Genomic DNA, 20,368 nt, shown 5'->3' with positions numbered 1-20,368 from the left:
CCCCAAACCCCCCATGTTGCCTCTCAACTTCCTCATATCAGGGAGATCATATGATAATTGTCTTTCTCTGATTGACTTATTTCGCTAAGCATAACACACTCTAGTTCCACCCACGTCATCACAAATGGCAAGATTTCATTTCTTTTGATGGCTGCATAGTATTCCATTGTATATATGCACCACATCTTTATCTTTTCATCTCATTGATGGACATCTAGGTTCTTTCCAGTTTGGCTACTGTGGACATTGCTGCTATAAACATTTGGCTGCACGTGTCTCTTTGGATCACTACGTTTGTATCTTTAGTGTAAATACCCAATAGTGTGATTGCTGGGTCCTAGGGTAGCTCTATTTTCAACTTTTTGAGGAACCTCTACGCTGTTTTCCAGAGTGGTTGCACCAGCTTGCATTCCCACCAACAGTGTAGGAGGTTCCCTTTTCTCCACATCCTCACCAGCATCTGTCATTTCCTGACTTGTTAATTTTAGCCATTCTGACTGGTGTGAGGTGGTATCTCATTGTGGTTTTGATTTGTATTTCCCTGATGCCAAGTGATGTGGAGCGCTTTTTCATGTGTCTGTTGGCCATGTGGATGTCTTCTTTGCTGAAATGTCTGTTCATTGGACTACATCATCTTTATCCATTCATCTGTTGCAGGGCATTGCGGCTCTTTCCATAGCTTGGCAATTGTGGCCATTGCTGCTATGAACATTGGAGTATTTATAGCCCTTCTTTTCACTACATTTGTATCTTTGGAGTAAATACCCAGTAGTGCAATTGCAGGGTCATAGGGTTGCTCTATTTTTAATTTTCTGAGGAATCTCCACACTCTTTTCCAAAGTGGCTACACCAACTTGCATTCCCACCAACAGTGCAAGAGGGTTCCCCTTCTCCACATCCTCTCCTACACTTGTTGTTTCCTCTCCTGTTGATTTTGGCCATTCTACCTGGTGTGTGGTGGTATTTCAATGTGGTTTTGATTTGAATTTCCTAAAGGAGAATATCTAAGGGAGAATATCCTTTTGATCCTTTGGTAAGGGAAGAATTTCTCAAACTACTTGTAAAAAAAGCAAACCACAAAAGATTGATATTTAATTAGAGAGATAAACTTCTAATTAGTAAAATGACATCATAAAGAAAGTGAAAAGACAAGTCATAAACTGGGAGAAAGTATTTTGTAATGTATATAAACTGACAGAGGATTTCTATTCTGAATCTATAAAGAATTCCTGTAAGTCAATGAAAAAAAGGACCAATCACACAGTAGAAAAAAAAATGAGCAGACACTTCACACAAGAGAAAGCATTGATGGCAATGAACATGTGAATTGTGTCCAACCTCATTAGTAATCAGGAAATACAAATGCAAACCATAAACATTCACAACTTCTTGACTGGGAAAAAATTTAAGTTGGGTAACAGTCATCAAGAACAGTGTTACTTCCCTTCACCACTGTTGAAAACTACAGTTTGGCATTATTCAGTAAAACAAAAAATGCACACAGTGGGTACACTATGACCCAGTGTTCACTCTTAGGCATATACTCTAGTTTGGAGAAAATCTTGGACCAGAGTCGAGGAAATATAGGCACATTCACAATGACACAGTTTGTAATAGTAAACAAACAAAAGGAAACAATCCATATGTCTCTCAACAGGAAAATAGATTAAAAAACTGAAGTGTATTTATGCACCGGAATAGAATAAGCAAATAAATGAATGATTAATAGTTACATGTAGCAATATATGGATGAAATTTAGAAATATAGTAAAGCAAGTCACAGAATACATGCATAACATTTAAAACGTTTATAGCTAAAAAAAATATTATAGGATACAAATATACATGGTAAAATTAAAAAGAAAAGAAAGGGAATGATAAGCTAAAAATTCACAACAGTGGGTTTATGGAGCAGAGAGTGAAGATGTGAGGGAAGTGTATGAACACAGGGGACTTCAAAGAAAGTGGTATGTTTTTGACTTAGATTAATCTGTGAGCATCTATCATGTTCTGGCTATATTACACCTATTTTATAATTTTTTGATATTGATTTGACATTTAATGAAAAAATTAAAAAGAGGAGGGCACCTGGGTGGCTTGGTTAGTTAAGCGTCTGCCTTCAGCTCAAGTCATGGTCCCAGGGTCCTGGGATGGAGTCCCACTTTGGGCTCTGTGCTCAGCACAGGGTCTGCTTCTCCCTCTACCCCTACCCTCTGTTTGTGGTCTTTCTTTCAAGCTCTCTCTCTCTCTCTCAAATAAACAAATAAAATCTTTTTAAAAAATTGAAAATAGGAAAACAGAAACTCAAGTCTAGGAGTACTGGACAGGTAATAAATGTCAGTTTTTGCCCTCGGGGTTGGAGCAAGTGATTCCATTGAGGACAGCAAAGGAGCCTTTCTGAGCAGGGTGGGGCACTTGCCCTGGGACTTCTCAAGGGGTTAGGGTTTGGAACAGCTAGAGAGAGAGATAAGGAAAAGAAATCTAGTTGGAGAGTGACAGGACAAGAGACTTTGAGGAAGAGATCCTCATCTCGTATTAAGGATCCATGAGTTAGCAGAGACTATTGAAATAATGATAAGACAGGCAGTTGGAACCATTAGTGTAACAAACACTAGATGGCTAAGAAATTTGATTCTCCTTTTCTTTTCACTTACAAAGAAAATGAAGGAGTGTGCTGTGATTTAAAAAAAAAAAAAGGAGGGGGGAGGGAATTCTATACATGACAGAGAAGTTCTTTCCAATGGCTCTTTATATCAAGACTTCCAGCCTGAGGGCCACACCTTGTTCGAATGGGAGACTGGAGGCCTCAGCGGTCCCTTCTCTCCAAGTTGTCTCTGTCTCTCTCGTCCTTGTGCCCCAGCCTCTCCTGTTCTCAGCTGCTGAAGGTGTTTATCAAACTTGACTGCACAGGAAAGTGCAGTCAGAGTGTTCCGGGTCACCAATGGGTTACCTGCTGGCCTCGGGAAGAAAGAGGAGGGGAAAAAAAGGTCATCATCATGGGGCCTGTTGCTCATAGTCCCCAGCTACAGTTACCCACTCCATCAGCCGTGGTGACATCTGACGAATTACGAGCCTGGCCCCCATGGCTGGAAGAGCAACATCTCAGGTCAAGGTGAGCCAAACCTGCCATCTGGTCCTATTCAAGGATTCGGCACTTGCAAATGGGACTTCCAGGAGGAGCTTTCTTGTATTTTTGCACTCCAAATGAGAGAAGAACTGCCACCTGTACTGACTCCGTATGTCCCCAAATCCACAGCTGCCATAACACTGGCGGGCAGTCATAGAGCAGGAAAAAATTATTTTACAAACTTGGAAGGATCTTCAAACAGGCGAGTAGACTCTCAGTGGCAGGTATCATTCACCCAAACTCCAGGGGAAGAACCTGAGGCAGGAGGAGGTTGAGTAACCTGCCCAAAGTCCCAAGCAAAGATCAGGGTAAGAATTCAGGGTTTCTGACTTATCCTCAAAACACACCCACCTTCTCATGAAATAGATACCAGGGTTCTAGAGAAAAACATGGCAAGGAAAAATTCACTGGAAGAGAAGAAATAGGGGCACTGGGTGGCTCAGTGGGTGAAGCCTCTGCCTTTGCCTCAGGTCATAGTCATAGGGTCCTGGGATTGAGCCCCGCATCGGGCTCTCTGCACAGCGGGGAGCCTGCTTCCCCCTCTCTGCCTGCCTCTCTGCCTACTTGTGATCTCTGTTGAATAAATAAAGAAATATCTAAAAAAGAAGAAGAAGAAGAAATGGTGTAGACTCGATTGCTAATGTAGTGTGTGGTTTGGTGGACGAGGCAACAGAAATGCCCCGCTTCATAGTCAGAAGGGCAAACCTGCTGGGTGTCTCCGGGGGTGAAGTAGGAGGAAAGTGCAGGTGATGGTGTGGTATATATATGGAAATGGCATGAAGTACAAAAACTGCTAGGGTTATGAAGCATTACATACTTGATGAAAGCCAGCAAATGTGGGGACTAAGGTTACTTCGGCAACAAAATATTTTCAAATCTGTATTCATAATTCTCACAGCCAGTAGAGTTATTTCGCAAACAGACATGCAGATTTTGAGTTAGAGGTAGCCCACAAAGGAATAGTCTGTCTCAAGACAAAAGGGATGAAGGGGCTGCGAAATTATAGGAACAGCAAAATGAAGAGGTGTACTTTCACTGTCTGAGCCATCAGTAGAGAGCCACGGTAAACACGGTTAGGGTTCTTGGATTTAAATTTCTGTTCTGCTGCTTGTGAGCTGAGCAGCCTTACACAAGTCAGGTCTCAGTTTCCTCATCTGCAAAACAGGGTAATAATAGGACCAATCTCACAGAGTTTTATTGAATTGAATTATATTGTAACATTGTATGATACAACCATGTAAATATAATATATATGTAAAACACAAGGAGAATCACCTAGCATGTAATAAGTGCTCCGAAGTTATCAGTTATTGTTATCAATAACATTTTCAGGAAATAAAATTTCGTTTTTTTAAAGGGCCTCCTAATTTTTCTTTATCTTATTTGGATTAGATTTCCTTATTGACGTAATTAGCATTTATGTTTTTAAGAAAGAAAATTGCTTCACTATGTAACATTTTCAGATTCTTGATATTTTTCTCAGTATCAAGTCTTACAATAATGGGATTCTTCCCTAAGTAATTCGCCAGATCCACTCTCAATTAATGAATAAAAATCTGTTAGAGAGTTGAAATATTATGACCACTTAGACATTTTCAGGAAGAAAGATGTGAGTTTTATTTGCTTAAAAAAAAAAAATCTTAAAACCCAGCCAACTCGGTTTAATCAGCTGTTTGCCTCCAGCACTCAGCCTTTCTTTCCTCTGTCTGAGGCGGCAGGCAAGTGAGCCCTGAAGTGGCTCAGGGAGAGAGCGTCCATCGGATTACAGATCAGACAGAAACACCCGCAACCCCACATCTTCTTCTTCACTCTGAGATACACACAAAGCCCTTTATTTATTTTTTACTTAAAATGTCAAAGGCGCCGGGGTGGGGGTGGGCTTCTGGATTGGTGATTGGCAGCCCACACTCCGGGCCTGACATAATCAAAGTCCGCCATGTGGCTGTGTGATTCACACAGCGTGTGCATGTCACCAGCCACCGATGGGTCTTGGCAGGGAGCCTCCTACTGGCCTGGGAACAAACGCGTCTTATATTTTCTCGAGTGGCAAGAGACTGCTGAGGGACGACCGCTGGGACATCCACATGCTTTGAGGGCACAGAGGCAAAAGTCGCATTGAGTGAGGCAGACATCCACACCCCGAACTACTTCCACACAGTGATAACCAATACAGCCCAGGGGCAAGGGGCTCTGTAGCAGTTGACGGCAGGGTTTTACCACTCCTGTGTGATCTTAAGCGGGGGAGAAAGGTGTCTATAAAGAAAGGGTGGCACGTTTAATTTTTTGTTTACTTACCTCTTCACAGCTCCTATGCATCCTACGTTGTATACAAAGTCCTTAATTAACATGGGTCATTTTAGGAGCCAGAAAGACTATTAAAAAACTAGACCTACTTCTGCTCTCTGTAACCTGCAGACAGCTTTGAGGCCCTCCCTTCTTCAGGCTGACGTGGAAAATGAAAACAGTTTTAGAATTTCAGGATTCTCCACTTTCTAGAAGAGTTCTGTTCCTGGGGAAAATACTGCTCAGTCATGGAGCAAATGTGCTCAGGGAATCAGTCACCTGATGTGGAGGATAACTTCATTGTTTTTGGACTACTCCACTCACTTTCTTTGGTAGTTCCTCAACAGAAGAGCTCACATTTTCTTTTTTCTCTAATGAGGAGGGTGGAGATCCGAGACTTAGTGTTAATTGTGTTCCTTGCTTTTAGCTAATGAAGGAAGATTTACCAGTGTAGAACTAATAGAAAAAAATTAAAAATAAGTAAATCAAAGTAAGCAAGTGAAACACATTAGTTTTTACACAGCCTTTTACTAGGAAAAATTAACCATCTGTTTCCTACTATTTCCTCAATGTTTGGTTTTCATAGCTAACTTACAGGTTTATAAAATAACATGTACTGCATTTGCAAACTCTGAATGGTAGTTAAGCATATGCTGAGTATCCATTATATCTTGCATTTGATACTTCAGAAGGTTGCCCAGAAACAGAATAGAGAACCCTCAAAGACAGCCTTATTGGGGAAGGAAAATAAGTATATAATTTAGCTTACAAAAAATTCCAAAGCATTATTCTAACCAATGAGGATGAGTTTACTTACATTTAGACAAGTTGGAGAATCCATTCTATCCTTTCCACTATTACAGAAGCAAAGGCATTCATATCAAATCTTGTCGAAAGGAAATAGGAGAATTATCTTACTTTTGTAAGATTACAAGGAAGAAGATAGCTAGTAACATGGTCCCCATTTGAAGAAACAGTCAGAAGTTCAATAGTTTGTCCAAGTTCAAATGGCAACTCACTGGGATTACCTGCAGGTGTTAGACACAAGCTTTTAAATATCCAATCCACTGTGGTTTTATGTGAGACCACTCTGTGTCCCTAGGTTTTCTGGGAGAAGAAACCAATAACCACACTAAAAAACAGGATGCATTACTTTGGTAGAATATGGATTCTATGACAGAAATGTCTATTCCAGGATGTTTAAAGAAACAACTCTTGGGTTGATTCTCAAATCTTAAAGCACTGAAATAATAATGGCTGTGGTTTTTTTTTTTTTTTTTTTCTGGGGAAAACTATCCTAATTTTGACCTTATTCAAGCTGCAGTATAATTCCAGAGGGACCAATGAAGGGGAAGGAAAGAACTGATGAGGTCTAAGTGGTGATTGCATTTATAGATTAATCCTGACAGGGAGCAAATACATCTCTTCCCAGGAGGCCCCAGTAGAGTCAACTAAGAACTGGGGCCATTATTTATGAGCACAGTGGATTTTTCCCATTACAATAAACATTTTAATTACTTTAAGTGAAACATTCTTTTTAGTGGTAGTAAGCTTCAAAATTAAGTACTGTATAGTCATTTTTTGGTAATTTCAACTATGTAGGCAACGCTCTCTTATTCTTTACACTGCTTCACACAGCAATTTGTCTTACCCTAAAACCAAAACGGGAAAATGGTATAGGTTTATAAAAAGACATTTCACTTACCAAAACCTGCAAGACCCCACAGGGGGAAAGAATGGGCCAAATGAGTGGTTGGCAGCATGGCCCCAGAGTAATTTCATTTCCATCCGTTATATATAGTGGCTTTCCATGTATAATTTCGTTTGAAGCTAATAAGTTTGGAAAACACTTATCCAAATGAATCAATGAAGGTGGGGTAAGACTAAAATAATGATGCAATTTTTATTTTCCAATAAAACAACAAATTTTCATTCTAGGAAGGTATTACCATATACCACAAAACCTATCGACCACATAAATCAGCAATAAAAGTTGCTACAAAAAAGTACTCATGAAATTCTTACATCATGGGAGCAAAATAGCCAGTTTTATAACACTGAAGCCAAATAATCCATTTCCTTAAAAAAAGGAGGGCCCTCCATTTTCTCACTGATTACATTAAGTTGCAATAAATGATATTAAGGCATTAGTGTTAATTTTTGAGGTGAGATAATGGTACTGTGGTTATGTTAAAAAGGAGTTTGTTTTAAAAAAGGGAAAAAAGAAAAGAAAAGTTCATATCATATCTTAGTATTATTAAATATTAAATATTTACAGATGAAATTGCATGAAGTCTGAAATTTGGTTCAAAATAATTTGGGACATGGAGGTGGGGAGCAAGTGAGGGTATAAATTAGGCAAGACTGGCTCCAGATTGTTACATGTTGAGGCTGAGTAAAATATGTCAGATTTCTTATACTGCCCCTCTACTTTAATACGTTTGAAATTTCTAATAGTAAAAAAATTTAAGATTGTGTTTCAAGGACTCCAAACAAAAAGAAATGGTCTTGATAAACTCTGAGAAACAGAAAAGGACCGTTCTGAAATTATTTTAAATCTGCCTACTCCCAGGTTTAGAGAGTCAACAAAACTGGGCTTTAGCCTCCCTAATGTGAACTCTCTTCTGGAAAGTGAAGCCACTGCTTCATCTGATTCTGTAATTAAGTCCAGACTATGACTATGTATATTGGAAGTGTTTGCTTAATGAGTTACCAGCAACACATATTTTTAATCTGTCTCTTCCGCCTACATTTTCCTCATATAATCTAGGCTTCTCTGCTACACTTTCCAGTTAGCAGTATGTGCTCAGAAATCACAACCCAATTTAATATTATCTTAAGTAAAATATAAACAAAAAGTTAAATGTGTGCAAAAATAATCATACCCACTACTTCAAAGCCATGAGCACGGGTAAATGAGCATTGTCTACAAAAACAAGAGAAGCACGCCCCCTATTAACACTGTCTTGGGAAATCACAGGCTACTCCTGAATGAGTATAGAAGCCAAGCCTGATTTTAACAAAACTATGTAACACACTTCTATTATTCTACTTTCTACAGAATTAAAAAGTTAAACACCTTAAAACAAAAATTCCGAACTGTAGAAAGAAAATCTCCAACTTCATCTGTTTCAATTTTTTTTAATGTGAAAAAGTAATCTGATGATGTGAATGCTTAGAGTTTTTAAACTAAGTTAACTAATACTTTTAATATACAGTTTACTGTCACAGACACCGCCAAAAGGCAGGATGGAAAGGGAAATTATCATTGGTTGAATACTTTCTATACTTTAGGTACTATGGGAGATATCTCAGACACAAAACCTTATAGTGTAGGCTTTATTATTCCCACTTTAGGGTTGAGAAAGTTGAGGTCATGGAGGTTAAGTAACTTGCCCAAGGTCACATACTACATAAAAAGCATATTCAGACTTTCCAGAAGATTTTGACAGGATGGGTGTTTTTAAAACCATTTGCCTTCCAGCTTACTGACACAGTCCTGAATTATTTCAAAATGTACAGAAAGATAGGATAAATGGAAGTCCTTTCAGTACTCTTAGATTCCCAATAAAATAATTCTGTAAATATATATGTGTATATCACATATTATTCTACCACTGTACTGATGAATCAATTTCTACCCAGCCTGGTCCAAAAAAGTTAATCAAAATCCGAAATTCCCTCTGAACAGACTACAAAGAGACAACTGAAAAGTCAGGGACAAATTCAATTGGTCACTCCTACATTTTCATGTTGGAAAGACAATTGCTTACAACTGAATTCTCCTCAGACTCCTGGCCAGAACACGCTCTCCTGTCACACTCCATCTTCAGCAAGTGGAGGGGAGTTTGTCTCATAACAGATAATTAAAGACATAGCAGTGCCACTTGCTAGGATTTCTCTCTCTTTTACATCTTATAAAAGAAGAAACTTTAGTTTAAAGATTAGATTTCTTTTTCTTCTTCTTTTTTTTTTTTTTTTTGCTTTTTCTAAGGCTGGGTATACCAACTGGCATCGGCTGTATTAAAATCAGGAGAAACCTCAATCAAAAAGCCCCTCTCGGAAGGCAGGCTTTCTTGTTAATATGCACCAACATGAAAGGCTTTCTTTTCATGCTATACAACTACAGTGTGTGTAAATTGCAGGGGGCTCATTGGCATAAATCTCGGCTGCGACCTCTGAGGTAAACTGGATTTACATTACTTTCTGACAAGAATTAAATGAAGGCCTTGTGGATATATGAACAGCCTTCTAGGCTGCAACAGATGGGCATGAATGTGCTCCCTAGGAAAACTATCAGTGACATCTGTGTCCTCCAAATTCTGGTGGTCTCAGCCAATTAACAGGGGGGAAGAAGGGGTGGGGGTTGGGAGGCCGCTGCACAGCCCCCAGCCAAGACCAAGGCAGAAGTGTTTGTGTTTGGAGATGGGATCAGGCTGGCCCTGGCCCGCAGCAGTGAGGTTAGCACTTATTGTTATCATTCAAATGGAGAATGTGGCTTACAAGCTATTTGTATACCACAGTGAGGATAATATGATTTTTCTCATTTGACCAGAGGAGAGGGCTCTCTCTTGCAACTGGTATCATATTTCAGGACAATCTCTTTGGAGCGGGTATTTACTCCGGTCTCCTCTGAGGCAGGCTGTTGGTGTTGCTGCCTGCCAGTTTATGTGGTACATTCACGTGTCACAAAGCCGGTGAACTCTAAGACAAAACAGAGATCTTTCTCTAAAACATTCTTGCTCAAGAAGTACTCCTTTCCTCCTCCAAAGTGGCCTTTCCTGATCTCACAAGGAAGTCAAAACTAAGGTTTCCTGGTTACAATGAAGTCAAGAGAAATGGCATCAGAGGTCTGTAATGAAGTGGTGGAGGGTTCGTTGAAAAGACAGCACAAGGAACCATGAACCCCACTGTCTGAATTTATCAGATTTTGGCATGCCAGCCCCTCTGTGTTTGACATGCAGGCAGAAGGAAACCTGGATCTACCCCCTCGCCTTCTCCTCTCCTGCTTTCTCTTCCCATTTTCTTGGATTGTGTGGAGCAGGGGACCAGGACTGGGGAGCTGAAGGATGGAAAGGACAACAGAACTAACGTTTACTTATTCAGGAACAGCAGATAGTCCAGATCTATGTCTTCTAGGCCCTAGCATTAAGAACAGAGGCTCTGTATCCAAAATACACTAGTCTGGGTCTACTACCACTTGCTGGATATGAGACAGTGGGCAAGTTACTTAACCTCTCTGAGCCTCAGTTTCTTTCTGAAAATCGAGTCAATAATAGTATCTACCTCTTAATAAGGATGAAATAACCTAACACATGGAAAATGCTTCTGACATTGCTTTGCCGGCTATTTTTATCCTGACTTCGTGGAGAGGAGTATTATGGGCCTAAGGGTAGAGTCCCAACCCTCTAAACTAGTTTCAAAATGAAAGACATTATGTTCTACTAGTCTTTGGAAATTCAGAAAACTGACTTTTCAAAAGAAACAACTTTTATTGCTTTTAGGAACCTAAGGTCATGCTTTCAAATTACCTATTTCTTTTAATGTGTAAAGTTTTAAAATCATGCTTTGCTCAAATGAACTTCCTGATTATCAAAAGCATCAGGATATTTCTACATTAGAAAACAGTAGGCCAAAAGGCTAATAAAATACTACATTTAGACAAAAAAAGAAAAAAGAAATTAAGCTGTTTGTTTTAACTCTCTTTTCCTAGTTGCAGAAATGGAAGTGAGTAGCTTGTTCTGTCCTATATTGAAGTTATTATATGTGAAGTGTTAGAAGACAATGGTTAACCACGATAGTTCAGATGTAAACTATTTACTTCTTTGTCCTAGATGTTGTTTAAAACACAATAATTCCACACAGCAATTGTTAGAACAACCACCATCACACAAAGAGGGCAAAAGGGGCAAGAAGACTTTCTAAACAAGACAAGATACTACGGAAGCTGTAAATTCTCCTCTTGCTAGGTTTTTAAAGTAAATTTTCACATATGGATTCTTATCCTCTTATTTCCTGCTATGAATAATGATTCAGTTTTAAGAATTTTAGCAAGCTGAGCCTCAGCACAATGTAAGATTGCTTGTAGGGGAAGCCAAAGCATTGGTCCATAAAGAAGTCACTTGCTCTGTCTCTATTACTCATACACGGGCTTTTGAAACTCATGTAGTCAGTGGTGAGAAGGAAAACAATTGCAGACACAATTTTTATAAAAATTGTGAAGTTTTGATCTTCATTAGGTTATAACACCAAATATAATTTTGTCTTATCTGTTGGTGCTGATATCTTTGCGTTGAGCGAGAAACAGCAGAAGGGCCTTTGTCCGCACAGGGATTCAGAAGAGAATCGACACTAAACAAAAGCACCTGTTGTTTCGTTCTTGTAATGGCCTTAGAAGTGACCAGTTGGCTGCATTTTCCCCACACTCCTCCTTAGGCTTTTCCCAACACTACCATCTCACACATCATGACTGGACGTAAAAGGAGAATAATTGAGGAGAAGATCAATAAATTTAAAGGCTCTTTAAGGAAAGACATAATGAATTTGGTACAGCACATATTTTTAGATCAAAGATGCCTTTGAAGTGACAAAACCCTAATCCATAAACTACTGAAGCACTTCCTTTCTCTCCCAAACTGCTTGTTGTCAAATAAAATGGAAGTTAAGGAAATTATCTTTATCTGAAAATGGCCAAAAGAAGCCATCACCTAATGACAGCCTTGTCACAAGCGACAATTGGGGAAATTGTCAGGATGGCAAGGCCTAACAAGCAGAGGAGTGGGCTTGCTGTTTGCACTAATCTGGCCATGCAGTCCCCACACACAATCCCAGTCAGCTTGCTGTGTGAAACAGCTAAGGCTTTGTCAGTGGTAGCAGCGCCTGGAAAGAGCACTCTTTCATGAATATGTATTACCATTCGGTGTCTACAGAGACAAACCCTTCAAAACTGAGGTATAAAACACATGCACATGCACACGCGTGCGCACACACACACACACACACACACACACACAAACCACTGACCAACAAAAACCAAGAGAACCTAAGCTACGTGGTTGAGTGTAGTGAAATGCTCGTAACTAAGGAAAGAGCACATAGGCACCCGGTTCCATGTGTTTCCTGGGATCTTTATTTCCCAGCAGTTGAAATGAAATTCTTTAGTGGCCTTTCAATCTTTGGCAACCATGTGTATGGATTCCAAGTTGTGTCACACAGTTACATGCAAATCACACACCTTATCATGAATTCACCTTCCCAATGTCAGATATGTTCTGAAATTCTAAACATGTGAAAATAATTTTAATATTAATTGAATGTGTGTGCAGCTTTAAGAGACTGATCAAGCCTCATACTGGATTCCTATAAGGCAGTAAAAACAATGGATGGAAAATTATGATAAAGACACAGTATATTTCAACAGTGAGCAGCAGGACATTATGCAGAAAAAAATTTTAAGGTGAAATGGGTGAGGGGAACCTACTCTGTCAAGCCCTTTGTAAACCTACAGTAGTATTTAAAAAATAGTGTTTAAAAAACCCATATTATGTATATATTCCTTTCTACAAATATGAATTATTTCACACCCATCTCTGAGCATAGATCTATCAAGATATTTTTGAATGACTGAATTTTGTTTTTTTCACTGATATTAAAATTAAATTAAATTAAATTAAATATATGTATATATTTTAATTCACTTTTTATAGAAGCAGATACATAAGGCAGACAAGTGGAAGGTCGTTCCTTTTCTACTTCTTCTGATGATAAAGTTTGTTTTCCCACTGTGCAAGAGACAAAGCTCAGTTTTGAGGGTTTTCCATATTACGCAATGTTTGCCTTGGACATTTACATTTCATTAGCATATTCTACTCTACATGAAACCAGCATTGAATGCTCCCAGCCGCTAAAGCTAATCCTCTTTAAAGAGCTACAGGCTATATTACATGTGGCCACAGCAGCGACAGTGCCATCGCTGCCTCACTTTGAAGACGATGAACAGAGTTCTCTTGTACGTCTGTCTTGTACCCAGCCTCATAAACCACTGCTTTCTGTGCTGTGAAATCCTTCTGTTTTCATCAAGGACAATTATGAGGAGGGCTGAAATCCACGTTACCACTCTGAAAGCTGGACTGCACTTGAAGAGGAGATATTATGCTGATTTCACTTTCTCCTAAGTGTCTGTCCACAATCTTTTCAACTAAGATTAAAATGAACTGTATCTAAGTATTTGGGGTCCTTTTATTAGGATCAAATGCTAACCACATCTTCTGTCTAGGGAATCCGATCCTGGGTAATCAGGGGAAAGAGACTCAGTGATGGCAGAGGTCTTTTTTCCTTTACCTTATTTTTATAGAATCACATTTAGATGTTACAGGATACCATTTAGGTGCAATAATTTGTAGGTCACTCCTACAGATGAAGATGATTCAGCTGATGATACCCAACTAAACAGCAGATAGATAATCCAGTATCCAATTTCAGTAAAATATAACAAGCAGTAAAAATTGTACAACACTGAAGAAAATGTATGTAATTTTTTATCTAAAGCAATGGAAAACAAGTGAATTCCGTTAGTCTACTGCTGGTATTCTCTTACTAATTCATGAATTTTCTTTTTTTAAAAGGAAAGTGCTATGCTATGAACAAAATGGATTTTATCTGTTTTCCTTATTTTATGATAATTAATTTGTAAAAAATGTAATTGGTTTATAAATTATAATTTTGAAAATAATTGTCTCATAAAAATTGCTATTGAGGATGTTCATTATACTGGTTAGTGTTATTTTTATTTAAAGTCCCACATAATAAATTCTCCTATGATTAAAATAGGAGATATTCAGATTTTCATATTAAATGGATACATTTCTTTTTATTGGATTATGAGGATCAAAACCTTATCATATAGTCCCTTTTCACCTTTACTTCCAGGAAACTCAGAGTCAAATTTTGTAAACAGTTCCACGGGCGTCCTTCACTTAGATAATCTTGTATGAATCATCTAATCCAGGCCCTTCATTGTTTGGTCTACATTATTTACCCTTAGTTTCATAGTTCTAGGCACAACTATGGGTTTCATAATAGGTAATTTCAAATAATTTTGAACATGTATAGAAGTTAAAATATATTTCACAATAGGATTCCTTATTCAATTCGGCCATTTTCTTCATGAGCATATGCTAGAAAGGCTTTAAGGCAAATGGAAAGAACTCAGGGTCTGGAGTTAAGGAGGCCTGATGTGTCACACACTTACTATGTGGCAGGAATTACTTGCCAGCTTCTCTGAGGTGACTAAGCTATGAGACAGGTGACCAATTATTTCTCTTGCTGTGAGCCCCTTGGGCACTTACAGACAGTAGAAAGAAACTTAGCTACATGTTGTTTGCCCTTTAATCCTGGCACCAACCAAATTCGGACTGAAGTCTTTATAATTAGTATAATTCTCTGCTTATTTTTCTATCTCCGTCACTTCCAAGGTAAAATGTACTCTGAAGGATTTTATGTCAATCATCTAGATATTAGCGAACACTCTTCCTAGGTAGTGTGCCTCTTCTATGTCTGTGCCACCTTAAAAGTTATTAAAGCTTCTGTTTTGTGTGATTCTTATTCCCTCACATCTTCTCCTGATTGTCTTTATTATCACCTTCTCATACTTCTAATTTAAACAAGGTAGGAAATAAGTAAAGATAGAAGTGTATTTAAAGTTGCTTATTATATTTTATTCAAAAAGTGACTTCCAAAAAAAACCCCACTAAGTATAATTATACGTAAGCATAAAAAAGGCATAAAATAGTTTATTAATCAAAAGTATTTAAAATGAAAACCCTTCTGCTCTTATCCAAAATATATATTTAAATGTGTGTAACTATTGAGCATTTATAAAAATTAATAATATAGTAGGCTCAAAAGAAACTTCACAAACCCCCAATAGGAAAAATTATTTGGCCATAATGCATAAAAGTTCTAAATTACTAACAAAAAATTAGATTTTATAATTGATCTGCTTGGATTTTTCAATAGCACTTGCAACTCATCTTACTGTCTTTTTCGAATATATTTCCAAACTTAAAGGATGCAAACAGAACTATGTCCAGAAAAAAATGCATAGCTTGATAACTTTTTATAATAAAAACAAAGAAGTACCAACTGTGCTTTCATACTAAGCAAGTGGAAAGGGAGTAACAAACTAAGTCTTAGGGGAGTAGGAGGAATGAATAAACATAAAAATTATGAAATAGCACATAAAGCGAAATGGTAGCTATTCGAAAAGGCCAATTAATTGGCTTTCACGAAAATCTAATGGGAAAAAAGAAGAGATAATAATTTCAGAATGGGAAAAGTGGTATAAACACCATCATGATTAAGATTTTAGAAGCATAAGAAACTATCATTGGGTGCCTGGTTGGCTCAGTCAGTGGAGTGTGCAGCTCTTGATCTCGAGGTTGTGAGTTCAAGCCCCATGTTGGGTGTAGAGATTACTTAAAAATAAAATCTTTAAAAAGACAGAGAGAGACTATAATGTACAAATCCTTGTAAAAAACGTGAACATTTGTTTACAGTATATATTTTCTAGGATAATTTTGATATACTTTTAAAATTGAAGAAAAATCTAAGATTTAATTAAGACTGAGTAAAAAAACTTACCTAGTATATCTAAGAAAGCTGCCAGGCTCAGGTGTCATAGTCAATTCTGATCAAATCTTTTAGAAACATGTAATTTCTAGGAACTTATATTATTACAGAGGATAGAAAAATATGAAAGACATTCCCAGTTCATTGTATAAGGTTGAGATAATACTATAATTAGTGCCTGACCAAGATAATGAAAAAATATATAACTATGGTAGACATAGTTGTTGCCCACCTCTATCTCCAAAATACAAATTGTCAAGTAATAATATTACTAAGAAGGGGATTCAAGCTATAAGTGGAAAGAAAATTTTACTGAGGTGAATAGAAGAAGAACTAACAACCAATTAGTTGCCTTAATATTTTAATGATGTGATTCTCTCCAAAACCATCTACAGCCTTAATAAACTTAATAAAAAATACTGACAAGATAAATTTAGACCCAGTAAATACTTAACAACCCACTTCTCTGGGGAAAAAAAAAAAAAGCCCTGGTTTGTAGCATGTGCCAATTTCTGTGGTGTAAATATTCCTACCATAGATGATTTTAAGCTATCAGGCTAGGATCACCGGAAATAGCATTAGGAAGAGATACATGTTCAGTAGCACACCACTATGTAGTGTGTCCACCATGCAAATGCAATAGACATAGGAAATTTCAAAACATAGATAATAGTAAAATACTGTAAAGTAATCAAGAAATAAGTTTTGTCTTTGTATTTAAATAACTTAGTAATTTTAAGTTTAAATATTTAATTTTGTGGTTGTATTTAACAAATGGCCCACAAAATTCCTGAAAATTTAATAATTGGTTCTCATAAATCCCAGTATGAGACAACCCCAGCAGACTACCAAGAGGGGTCATGAAGAGTTCCTAATAGAAGGGGGACTAGAAAAAAATAGAGCTTTAAGAAAATTAACAGGATGGCAGAGAGTTTTTGCTTCTTTTCAAGTTTTACAACTTCCATTCCAAATATTTTTAAATGTTCCCAATTATATCTTAGCTGTCATTATATCACTAGCAATAAAGCTGGCATAAAGAAACACAGATGATTGCTTTTTCTTCATGAGATTATATTCAATATTTTCAAAAAGGCAGAAAATAACAGAAGTTGGCAAGGATGTAGAGAAACAGGAGCCCACATACTGTGTTAGTGGACATACAAAATGTATAGTCACTTTGGGAAAATAGTTTGACAGTTTCTTAAAAAGTTATACATAAATTTACCACGAAACCCTGTAATTCCACTCCTAAGTATTGACCCAAAAGAAATCAAAACATATGTCATCTAAAGACTTGCCCACACATGTTCATAGCAGCACTATTTATATTTCCCCAAACTAGAAACCACCCAATGTCCATCAGCTGATGAATGGATAGACACAATGTAATATCCATGAAATGAAATATTTGGCAATAAAAAAGAACTTGTTACCACATGGATGAACTTCAAAAACATGCTTAGTGAAAGAAGCCAGACCCAAAAGACCAAGTATTTTATTATTTCGTTTATTAGAAATTTTAAGAAAAGGCAAATCAAGAGAGGTAGAAAGTAGATTTAATAGAGTGGGAATGAGGATTGGGAATGTAAGTGTAAATATAAAGTGTAAATGAGCATAAGGAATCATATTTGGGTGATTAAGATATTCTATAACTGGATTCTGATATTTGTACAGCTTGGTAAATTTATTTTTAAAAACTTTAATTGTACACTTAAAATAAGTTATTTTATGGTATATAAATTATATCTAAGTAAAGATGTTATAAATTTAGCTAAATTTCATTCATTTATTTTTGATCATCCTTATTTACACAAAAGGCAAAGGATACTCATTCAAGGAGATAATTAAATAACTTGTTTGCAGTTAAAGCTTTTTTTTTTTTACCTTAGAATTTATAATTACAAATACAGTTTCTGTCTGCCTGTCTCTGATTCAAAACTGAAAGATGTTTACCCGAATCTCTTTTTACCCACTCTATGAGTAAATCTTCTTTCCATTATCCAGGGTAATTCTTTTTCTTCTCTACAGTATATGGTTGTTCATTCGATTACTCTTCTGCTGGGGAAACTAGGCCTAAAAGAAACAAATGAAAACCTAGACTTTTTTTTTTAACATTAATTTATTTGACAGAGAGAGTGTATACAAGAGCATGTATGTGTCCAAGTGGGGGGGGAGGGGCAGAGGGAGAGAATCTTCAAGCAGACCTCCCTCAAGCAGAGCCTCACACAGGGGTTCAATCTAAGCACCCATGAGACCTGAGCAGAAACCAAGAGTCCAAAGCTTAACTGACTGAGCCACCCAGGCACACTTGAGGCCTAGAGTTTTGATTCATTCATCTATTTACTTACTTCCATTTATTCAACAAATATTTACTGAGCATCTACTATGTGCCAGGCACAATTCTAGCTACTAAGGATACAGCAGTAAACAAAAGAAGCCTTAATAGTTTTGAGAGATAGACTCAAGTTAAAGGCCTGGATTTATTGTTTGATTATTTTTATTTTTCCAAAATGCAAAGCCACATGAAAAGTTCATAGCAAAGGACTATAAACAGTAAACACTTCCTCCACCTATTCAGGTTGAATAAAGATCCCAAGAGCTCATCAAAGATGTTTGACTGACCGTCTGTGAAAACCTTGTATCTATCACCCTCAGAAATCCAAAAAAACCTGGAATTGTTGGAGGAAAACCTGTTTCTAGAATCTGCTTGGATTTAATTAGGTCAAGCTTTCCCTTATCCAGATGAAATGGCATGTTAATATTGAGATTATATTAAGTCATTGAAAATTATAAGAAACTATATTTTTGCCTCTTGAATATGTGGCTTTAGTATATTATATTCACTACGCAGCTCTCCCAAAGCTGAGATTCTGAGACTCACCCTCATACTAATATTACCTTCTGTCCTGCCTCAAATAGAACCCCAATGAGTTCACTCCTTTCTGCTCAAGAAGGCACCAGCTTCCACTCCAGCTAAAACCATCCAATATTACAGGAGGCCAGTGCCCCCCAACCATCCCATATACCTCAAAAGTAGTAACACCCATCTTTTGAAGAATGAAAAGAAACTTAACCATCTGGATTATTTTTTCCTTTCAGACAAAACTACATCTCAGTGATTAAGATGACAACAACAACCCCCCTAAAGCAAATGGTTGTTTTCTCCTGATTTTTACTATAACTACTATGATGACTCCCCTGCCTCTCTCTGGAATGTGACAAGATTGGCAAAAGCAAATGAAAAGATCTTCATTATCCAGTATGCCTTCCTGGTTCTAGCAGGAACTATATGCAAGAAATAAAGATTTAGAAACCAAATTATCCCAAGATTTTTTCTAATCCAACTTACAGCGGAGTAATCAGATCCAAAGGGAGCCTAGGAGCACAGGAGTTCGGTTAAACTTAGGAAAGCCTCTGAGTTACTTGGTTTAAAATAATAAGAAATATTCATCCTTATCCTGACTTTCCACTCTGACATATACAGCCCCTGTTGTATACTAAAATTCCTATATATCCAGAACCAAGCTGATCACTTTCTGAAACATAATATCCTCAAGGCTTATGCTATCTGAATCACTGTTTTAATACTTGCCAATTTTAACAATGGTCTTCACAAAGCTTCAACTGTTGGCAGTTTGGACTGGGAACACTGTTTCCCTTTGGGACTGTGATAAGCAGCTAAAGCAGTACTTAGAGGGAAATTGGTTCCATATCCTAATTGTGGTGTTAGTTATTACACAGATCTATAGATACATTAAAATTACAAAATAAAGGCTAAATAAAAGATCAACTTTACTGTATATCAAGTTAAAAAATAAAAAATAAATACAATATATGCTGTTTACTCAAAAAAAGGCAGGAAGGAAGGACAGAAGGAAGGAAATATAAAACAAATAAAAGGAAAAGGAAAAAAAAAGAATCAAGGAGCTTCATTGTCTTACTTCTTGGAACTATGCAGCTGAGGCATCGAAGTATCAGGAGAGTCTGACCAGGTTATGCCTAGAGGAGACAGCGTATATATCAAAAGACTTGTATGACTTCTAATTTATATAGCAGAAGACAGGAGAATATGTGTGAAAATGAATTCTAAAATACTAGACTAAGGAGGAAAAAAGCAACAAAGCTCCTTTGAATCAAAATTATTAACATGAGTACCTTTACCAGAGATTCTGGATTCACTGTGCTAGTTGTACTAGGTGGGATTTGTTATCACATTTTGGTCAGAAAGTAACAAATACATAAGATGCCTTGGTAAGACACATATCTGACTGAGAATAAGAGATAAATTCCATGGAAGTTCAGAGATCTGCCAATTCATTGATGTTTTGG

General features: G+C 37.3%; 1 protein-coding gene across 8 annotated transcripts in view; it reads right to left on the bottom strand.

Moving 5' to 3' along the window:
* Window positions 1-20,368, bottom strand: part of ALPK1 (alpha kinase 1) — a 122,360-nt gene that overhangs the window by 69,905 nt on the left and 32,087 nt on the right. The window contains exon 1 of one of the 8 annotated variants that reach the window (XM_047718239.1): window positions 17,993-18,013. The exons of the other annotated variants lie outside the window; for them this stretch is intronic. The gene's annotated coding sequence lies outside the window, so the exon portion shown is untranslated. Of the gene's footprint in view, window positions 1-17,992; window positions 18,014-20,368 lie in introns of those variants that run through there. 8 annotated transcript variants of the gene reach the window in all.

This window comes from Lutra lutra, chromosome 2 (genome assembly GCF_902655055.1).
Source record: "Lutra lutra chromosome 2, mLutLut1.2, whole genome shotgun sequence".
In the NCBI taxonomy this organism is placed as follows: Eukaryota; Metazoa; Chordata; class Mammalia; order Carnivora; family Mustelidae; genus Lutra; species Lutra lutra.
Note: the sequence above shows the minus strand (reverse complement) of the source record. Positions and strands in the feature narration are given on the sequence as shown.